General features: G+C 43.8%; 1 long non-coding RNA gene across 1 annotated transcript; it reads right to left on the reverse strand.

The window, feature by feature from the left end:
• Positions 1-1,238: 1,238 nt before the first annotated feature.
• On the reverse strand, positions 1,239-2,333 carry LOC129654097 (uncharacterized). The gene is made up of 3 exons (XR_008715409.1): positions 1,755-2,333; positions 1,610-1,683; positions 1,239-1,477 (listed from the first exon to the last, which is right to left on the reverse strand). It is a non-coding gene; the product is annotated as an uncharacterized LOC129654097 (long non-coding RNA).
• Positions 2,334-7,775: the final 5,442 nt, after the last annotated feature.

Here is a 7,775-nt window from a genome sequence, read left to right on the forward strand (position 1 = left end):
CCTGCTTCCCAGGTCAATCACAGATCAAAGGTCACAGGCAGGTGGGCAGAAAATACAGAGCAGGGTAGTGAGCACCTGTTACTTGTAAGATGGTTGGGGTGGAGATCACTAACTTCTCATGAGCTCAACTCTGAACAGTTATTTCAAAAGGCGACCCAGGAAAAGCCAAGTGGGAACTTGGGTCAGGACTCCTAAGCTCCATCCTTATCTACGTGTCCAGACTCGGAGTAAGCAGTGTTGGCATCCTGTAAAATGCCAGGCAGCAGCTCAAAATAGTCATTCTTCCTGTCCCACCTTCCAGGTCAGAAGAGGAGAAACACTGCTCCTCCCCCAGCCTCCCCACTTGTGAGTTCCTTTTCTAATGCCTTGACTTCAGCTTCTTTCGGTTTTCGGCCTTGAAGGGATTTCTAACTCGCTCTGTGCCAGCAGCCCAGGTTGCTCTTCTTTGGTCTGTAACGAGTTCAATTCCCGTGAAAAGCCAGAGCCTGCTTCAGAGGCATCAGGGCAAGTCCCAGGCAACCTTTCTGCCTTACTTGCCTGTGAATTCATCTCAAGCCCCCGGACAACTTAGACTCTGCTCCCTCCAGCCCACTCTCAATGCTCCAGAAGAAGTCAAATACCAAAACTCAAGGGGAATTTTCCAGTGGAAAGGCTTCCAAAATCACCAAAGACTTGAATTACCTTTCCATCGTTGGGAAAGTCCACCAAATAGCAGAGACATGATCTCTTTCTTTTTCCCCTGGCTTGCCATTCGAAACAGTCTGCTCCCGATCCAAGGCCTGTCACGAGGCCTCTCCCCAAAGAGCTCAACTCCAGTAATTGGAAGCAGCCCTACCTCGCCTTTGGTCTTGGGTATTTTCATCATGGGACTGTTCCAGCCAAGGCATAAATTTTGCCAAGGAAAACTTTGCTTTGAAACCTCCATCTTATCCAAACAGAGAGCTGGAATTGACTCTTGGCAGCTCCAGAGATAGTTCTGAGTTATGAAAAATAGAACATATGTGTCAGCGAATCTATGAGATTGTCCCAGTTTGCGGGGGGGTGGAAAAAAAGGCAATCTTACACATGAACTCATCTCTCCTTCCTATAGCTGATAAAGCCACTGCACCTGCCAAGTTCAGAGTCCTTTGAAGCCACCTGTTCTGCTCCCCTAGATGTGACCACCCCCTCAAACCTTTTACCCAAGGAAGTTTGTAAGGCAAAAGAGCAAGAGGTGTTTCAAAGAAAGAGAAGATCTAAGGTACAGAGAAACATAGCTGTATTCTTCAAGGGGAGGCATTCAAATTCCAGCTCCTGGCAAGATTACAACTTGGGGAAGGTTTGGTCCAACTTGGAGGAACTTCAGTGTTGGGGAAAAAGGGCATTTGCAGGCGCTGTCTACCTCCTTCGGGAGTAGAGTGGGTCCTCATGATGGAAACCAGATTTATACCCAGAAGCTGGAGAAAACATTTGCAAATATTCAAGCCAATCATCTGACCTGGAAAACAGAAAGTATGCAACCCCCTGACAGCCTTCCCCCAGGCAGGGGTTGAGGGAGGCAGAGAAGGGCCCTTCTTGAGAAATTCCAGGCTCTGTGAATTTCCTCCTGTCCTGCCTCATCCCGGATTACCGATTTCTCTCCTAGTGGCTTTCACAGCTCCTGGAGAAGAAGTGTTATCACATCACACTCTCAGGACAGTCACCCTAGGGGGAGAGAAGGCTTTAGAATCACAAAATCTCACAATGAGACATGACTGTAAAGTCCATTTAGTCACCTGGCCCATCTCATCAAGAATGCCTCCCAACACAGGAACCTCCATTGCCCAGAAGGTTGCTGTCGTCCGAATAGCTCGAGGGGCAGGACCACACAGGCTGCGTCATCGCTGTGGTAACCAGATATGGAGACAGACGAAACAACTTTACCAGCTTAGGGGATAATGCTGCTTAAGACCATGGGCTGAGACTGCCCGGAATTAGACCCCCTAAGCTCAAACACTAGCCCTACCATTTACTCTTAGGTGACTCTGGGCAACCCAACTGACCTGTCTGAGCCTTGGTCCCTCATTTGTAAAATAGGGGTCATGATAAGACCTACCTCATTTGGTGTGTGTGAGGTTAAAATGATCCAACATGAGTAAAGCACCTAGAATACGCTTATTCCACCACATCAGCCAATAGAGATCCTCAATGTAAAAAAACTTACTATAAGTAATTGTATATACTATGTATACAAAAGCATTAATATCAGTATAATGGGCCCTCATACATCAAAATAGTATCATGAATGATTCATCCAGCTGCAACTGCACTCCACCCACTTCACTCCCAGCCCCAACTATTTTAAAGCAAATCCTATTTAATCCTTAAAGGTTTCAGTATTCATCTTTAAAAAGGGGCACACTTTAAAAAATTAATAACCATAATAACATTATCACCCTCCTCCCAAAATATAAAATGATTCTATAATATCAAATATCTTCCATCTCTGTTCAAAATAATATGAAGAAAGGTCCGCACATTGAAATTTGTTGATATGTCTCTTGCTGTGGTCAGTCGCTCAGTCATGTCCAATTCTTTGTGACCCTACACACCGTAGCCTGCCAGGCTCCTCTGTTCATGGGGATTTCTCCAGGCAAAAATACTGGAGTGGGTATTGCCACGCCCTCGTCCAGGGGATCTTCCCAACCCGGGGACCGGAATCAGGTCTCCTGCATCCCAGGCAGATTCTTTACCCGCTGACCTACCAAGTAAGCCTGGTATGTCTCTTTCAGCTCAGTTCAGCTCAGTCGTGTCCAACTCTTTTCGACCCCATGAATCGCAGCACGCCAGGCCTTCCTGTCCATCACCAACTCCCGGAGTTCACTCAAACTCATGTGCATCGAGTCAGTGATGCCATCCAGCCATCTCATCCTCTGTCGTCCCCTTCTCCCCCTGCCCCCAATCCCTCCCAGCATCAGGGTCTTTTCCAATGAGTCAACTCTTCACATGAGGTGGCCAAAGTATTGGAGTTTCAGCCTCAGCATCAGTCCTTTCAATGAACACCCAGGACTGGTCTCCTTTAAGATGGACTGGTTGGATCTCCTTGCAGTCCAAGAGACTCGCAAGAGTCTTCTCCAACACCACAGTTCAAAAGCAGCAATTCTTTGGCGCTCAGCTTTCTTCACAGTCCAACTCTCACATTCATACATGACCACAGGAAAAACCATAGCCTTGACTAGATGGACCTTTGTTGGCAAAGTAATGTCTCTGCTTTTTAATATGCTACCTAGGTTGGTCATAACTGTCCTTCCAAGGAGTAAGGGTCTTTAAATTTCATGGCTTCAATCACCATCTGCAGTGATTTTGGAGCCCAAAAAAATAAAGTCTGCCACTGTTTCTACTGTTTTCCCATCTATTTCCCATGAAGTGATGGGACCAGATGACCTATAGTTTCCTCCTTCAATTTTATTTTTTTTACTCATTTTCTCCTTGCAACTTTTTTGTCATAAGATCGGAGCATTTGTTGTATAGACTTTCTAACAGTCTGGAGTCTACTGATTACATATCATTTAACATGTTTCTCCATCCTTTTTATTTCTTGTATATTGATCATTAGATCTGCAGGCTTTAATAATTTGATACATCTACTTTAATAATCGAGATTCAATAATTTGACAAGCCTACTTCATGGGCAGCGGTATGTGCCACTGTCAGGAGGTTCACAACGTCTGGCTGGCGCTTTGGTGAGGATGTCAGCAGTGTCAGTGATCACCGTCTAGATTTATTAATTCATGGTCAGATCGGCAGCCAAAATGCAGGACGTCCAGTTACATTTGAATTTCAGGTAAACGATGAACAATTTTTAGTGTCAGTTTATTTTAAATACACTTGTACTAAGGAATTAATTGTTTTTTATCTGAAACTTATAGTTAAGTGGGGTTCTATGTTTTTATTTGTTAAATCTGGCAACCATAATAAGGGGCTGCAAAACAGTGACTTTCTATGATTCCTTTTTTATTTCTTAGTCATATTTTTCTAAACATGCACTTCCCTTCGTTGATTTGATAGCCCTAAAATACATATCACATATGAGAAGCAGAAGAGATACTTGACTTTTTTTTTCTTTTACTTGTCAGTTGAAAAATAATGAGATACATCCTCTAATGATCAATAGAGGCAACCTCATGAGCTCACAGATGTGAATGTATTTGTTGTGAATTCCAACTCTTTGCAATTATTATCTTTTTTGATGCTTAAACCATCCCATCTCTGATCAGTGAAAATCTATTCTAGTAGGCTCCTGAGTCCTTTTTGACATGACATCAGTAGTTTAATATTTAGTTTGCTTTCTAGCGTGACCAGATTTTCTAGGCTCATCATGTATATTTCCAGCCCTGGATCTTAAATCAGGCATTTCTTCAAGAAACCCTATTTCCCTTTAAGGGGAAATGGTACTTAGAAAACATAACCAGGGAGCTACAAGAGTTCCATGCTACTGAGGTGTTCATTATTTGTAGGTCTTTTCAGCAAATAGACCCAGGAAACATGTATCTTTTTCAAAGATAATGAAATTCATAAATTTGTAATATTTTCCTTAGTGATGCAAAACCACGTGTTTTTCTTTGCTTCATTGATCTCACATCTGTATTCCTTTTCTCCCATGGTAAAAATCCCTATTGTCAATGACATTCATTTGATTACTCACATACAATACATACACATAAAATAATGTATACACCCAATATACAACTTCGCTTACACCACAACTTTGGATAGCAAAATATCAATGCTACCACCAGCAATATGCTTGGTAAACATAACATAAGGTTCTGTTTCATTTTGTATAGTTATTTTTATTCTTAGGGCATATATCACTAGGGAAATAAAAATATGTACTTTTTATATAAGCAGAGACATTACTTTGCTGACAAAGGTCTGCTTAGTCAAAGCTATGGTTTTTCCAATAGTCATGTATGGATGTGAGAGCTGGACCATAAAGAAAGCTGAGGGCTGAAAAATTGATGCTTTTGAACTGTGTTGTTGGAGAAGACTCTTGAGTCCCTTGGAAAGCAAGGAGATCAAACCAGTCAATCCTAAAGGAAATCAGTCCTGAATATTCAATGAAAGGACCAATGCTGAAGCTGAAGCTCTAATACTTTAGCCACCTGATGCAAAGAACTGACTCACTGGAAAAGACCCTGATGCTGGGAAAGATTAAAGTCAGGAGGAGAAGGGGATGACAGAGGATGAGATGGTTGGATGGCATTACCGACTCCATGAACATGAGTTTGAGTAAACTCAGGGAGTTGGTGATGGACAGGGAAGCCCGGTGTGCTGCAGTCCATGGGGTTGCAAAGAGTCAGACACGACTGAGTGACTAAACTGAACTGATGTTCCAACTGGATGTACATTTAAGTTCTCTTTTTAAAATTTCATTTTACTTTAAATCAATAGGAATTGCTCTTTTGTGTTGCATTTTTAAATTATGTAAAAGCATTTATATAGTTCCAAAGACAACTCTATAAAACATTCAAAGAAATCTAATGCTTATTCTGGTCTCCTCTACTCTACTCTTTTCTTCCTTCTAAAGGTAAACAAACTATTTTCACAATTTATCCTTCATTGGTTTATCCTTCTATAATTACTTTAATCTAAGCAAATACAAAGATACATCTGTATCCTCCTCATTCTCCAAGGCTCAGCTCCAACATTACTCCTCTGAGGCTTCACCACCAAGAGCTGAGTACTCACCAAATTGATTACAGTTAGAAGGATCACCTGCCTAACAATATACCAGTATGGCCACACTGTTCACAACTAACCTCCATTCTTATGGATCCGTTTTCTGTTCTAATGGGTTGGTGCCCGAGTTTTACCCGATGACGGTTCGTTGCATTTGCATCTGCCTCTCTTGGGAGCAAACGCTGCTCAGATTTCCTAGAAAGTCAAGGCCAGGCCAGCCCTTATATCTTTTTTTTATGTTCCATACAGCCACCCTTAATGAAAATTCGTTGAATTGAAAGCATATAAATCAGGGCCTCTTAGCCCTGGATAAGCATCCAAATTACCCATATAGCTTTTCCAGCTTTTTTAATAAGTACAGGTTGCCAAGTTCTACCCAAGACCCACTGAATCAGAATCTCCAAATGTGATCACCAAGAATCTGTATTAAATAATAAAGCACGATTCTATTACACAGCCAGTTTGAGAGCCTTTGACCAAAAGCCACTCCACATAAAGGCCCCCGTGGAGCACGTGCAGGCAGCTGCAGTGGGTGTTTCTTAGTAGAGTCTCCCCTCCGCTGTTTAAGATGGGGCAGTTCTGTCAGTACAACCAAGAGGAAAGCTTAGCTAGCCATTTCATTTTCCCTGAGGATTTCCTCCGGAGAAAACCTAAAGAACTGTGGAGGGTGGGCTTATGCCTTTGAAAGAAAATGGTTGCATTCAAAGGTTAATTACTTTTTAAGGTCACATAGTTTTGTCAACACCAAGGATAAAACTGGCTCCATGGTCTCCTGGCCCAGAGCTCGTCATCATTAGTAAAACAGTTGCTTCCCTTTACCAAGCCCAGGATTATCCAAGGGCAGGGATAACCCACGTCTTCTCTGTCTCTCCAAGGGCACTTCCATCCCCAGGCAGGATCCAGAAGGGATTTCAGGGATCTGATCCAATCCCTAAGGTGAGACAGCCCTGTCCTGAGTCAGACAGTTAAACGCAGGGCTCAGACTAGAAGCCCAGTCTCCAGCCTTCCGGGCTGATCAGGCTTTTTACTTTCCTCAATGCCTCCAGTCTCGCCCTTTCCTATGTCACCCGGTTAACAGGGACTGCATCCACGCTTTGGGTACGAACAAAGCTGAGTTGGGGTTGCTGACATCTAGTCTCAGCCAAATGGGCCGAGTCTCAGAAATCTCAGATTTCTGCAACTATGTCGAAGGCAGGACTCAGATCCTGCTCCACTTGTCTCAGCTTCAGAGACAAAGCCATTCCCAGACCAGTGTCCAGGAAGCCACCAGACGTGAGCTGGGAGGGGCAGAGGGAGCTGGTGGAGAAAGGATTATCTCCTCCTTTTACAATAGCTTTAAATGAGCTCTCATTTTATTTTTCTTGATCATCTGGCAGTGAAACGGGGCAGCGGGTGCGTGGGATGGCTGGGGCAGGGGCCCCCTGAAGTAGCAGCGCCATCGGCTTCCTCCAATTCTGCCTTTTCACGTCTAGCCCCAGGGCTCTGTAAGCCAGAGATGGTCTAATTGGTGTCCTGGTGGAAAGGGATGGTGGCTGAGCTCTACAGAAACAGGCCTAGGTTTTTCTTCCATTGTGCCAGGCTCCGTAATCCTCACCATTCTCTGCCCCCCGCCCCCAGTTTGAACCAAAGGCAAAACCTGGAGGTGGTCCACTTGGGTACATCTGGCTATTTTGGAAAACTCCGGGGAGGAAGTCATCACAGTAATCGAATGCATCAATTAAACCCAACAGATCCTTTTCAATCACAGGCAGCATATATGTACACGCACACACACACACACACACACACACAATCTCATTGTACTCTCCAGGACTCACTCTGGCCTCCCCATCTTCCACATTGTGAAGAAAGGCAAAAAAAAAAAAAAAAAAAAAAGAAACTCTATGCAGATCACAAGGCTGAGGTTATGAGGGATGAAGGAAACCGGTGGGGGGAGGAGGGGGGCAAGCATGCTGGTGAACTTGGGTGTGTGCCAGGGAAGGGGCTTTGAAGGAAGAGTGCTCATTCTATAGGGACGCTAATCTTGAGAAGTTCACTGGGATAATTCTGGGTCTCTCTCACTGGGACGCACACAA

This window comes from Bubalus kerabau, chromosome 5, assembly GCF_029407905.1.
Source record: "Bubalus kerabau isolate K-KA32 ecotype Philippines breed swamp buffalo chromosome 5, PCC_UOA_SB_1v2, whole genome shotgun sequence".
In the NCBI taxonomy this organism is placed as follows: Eukaryota; Metazoa; Chordata; class Mammalia; order Artiodactyla; family Bovidae; genus Bubalus; species Bubalus kerabau.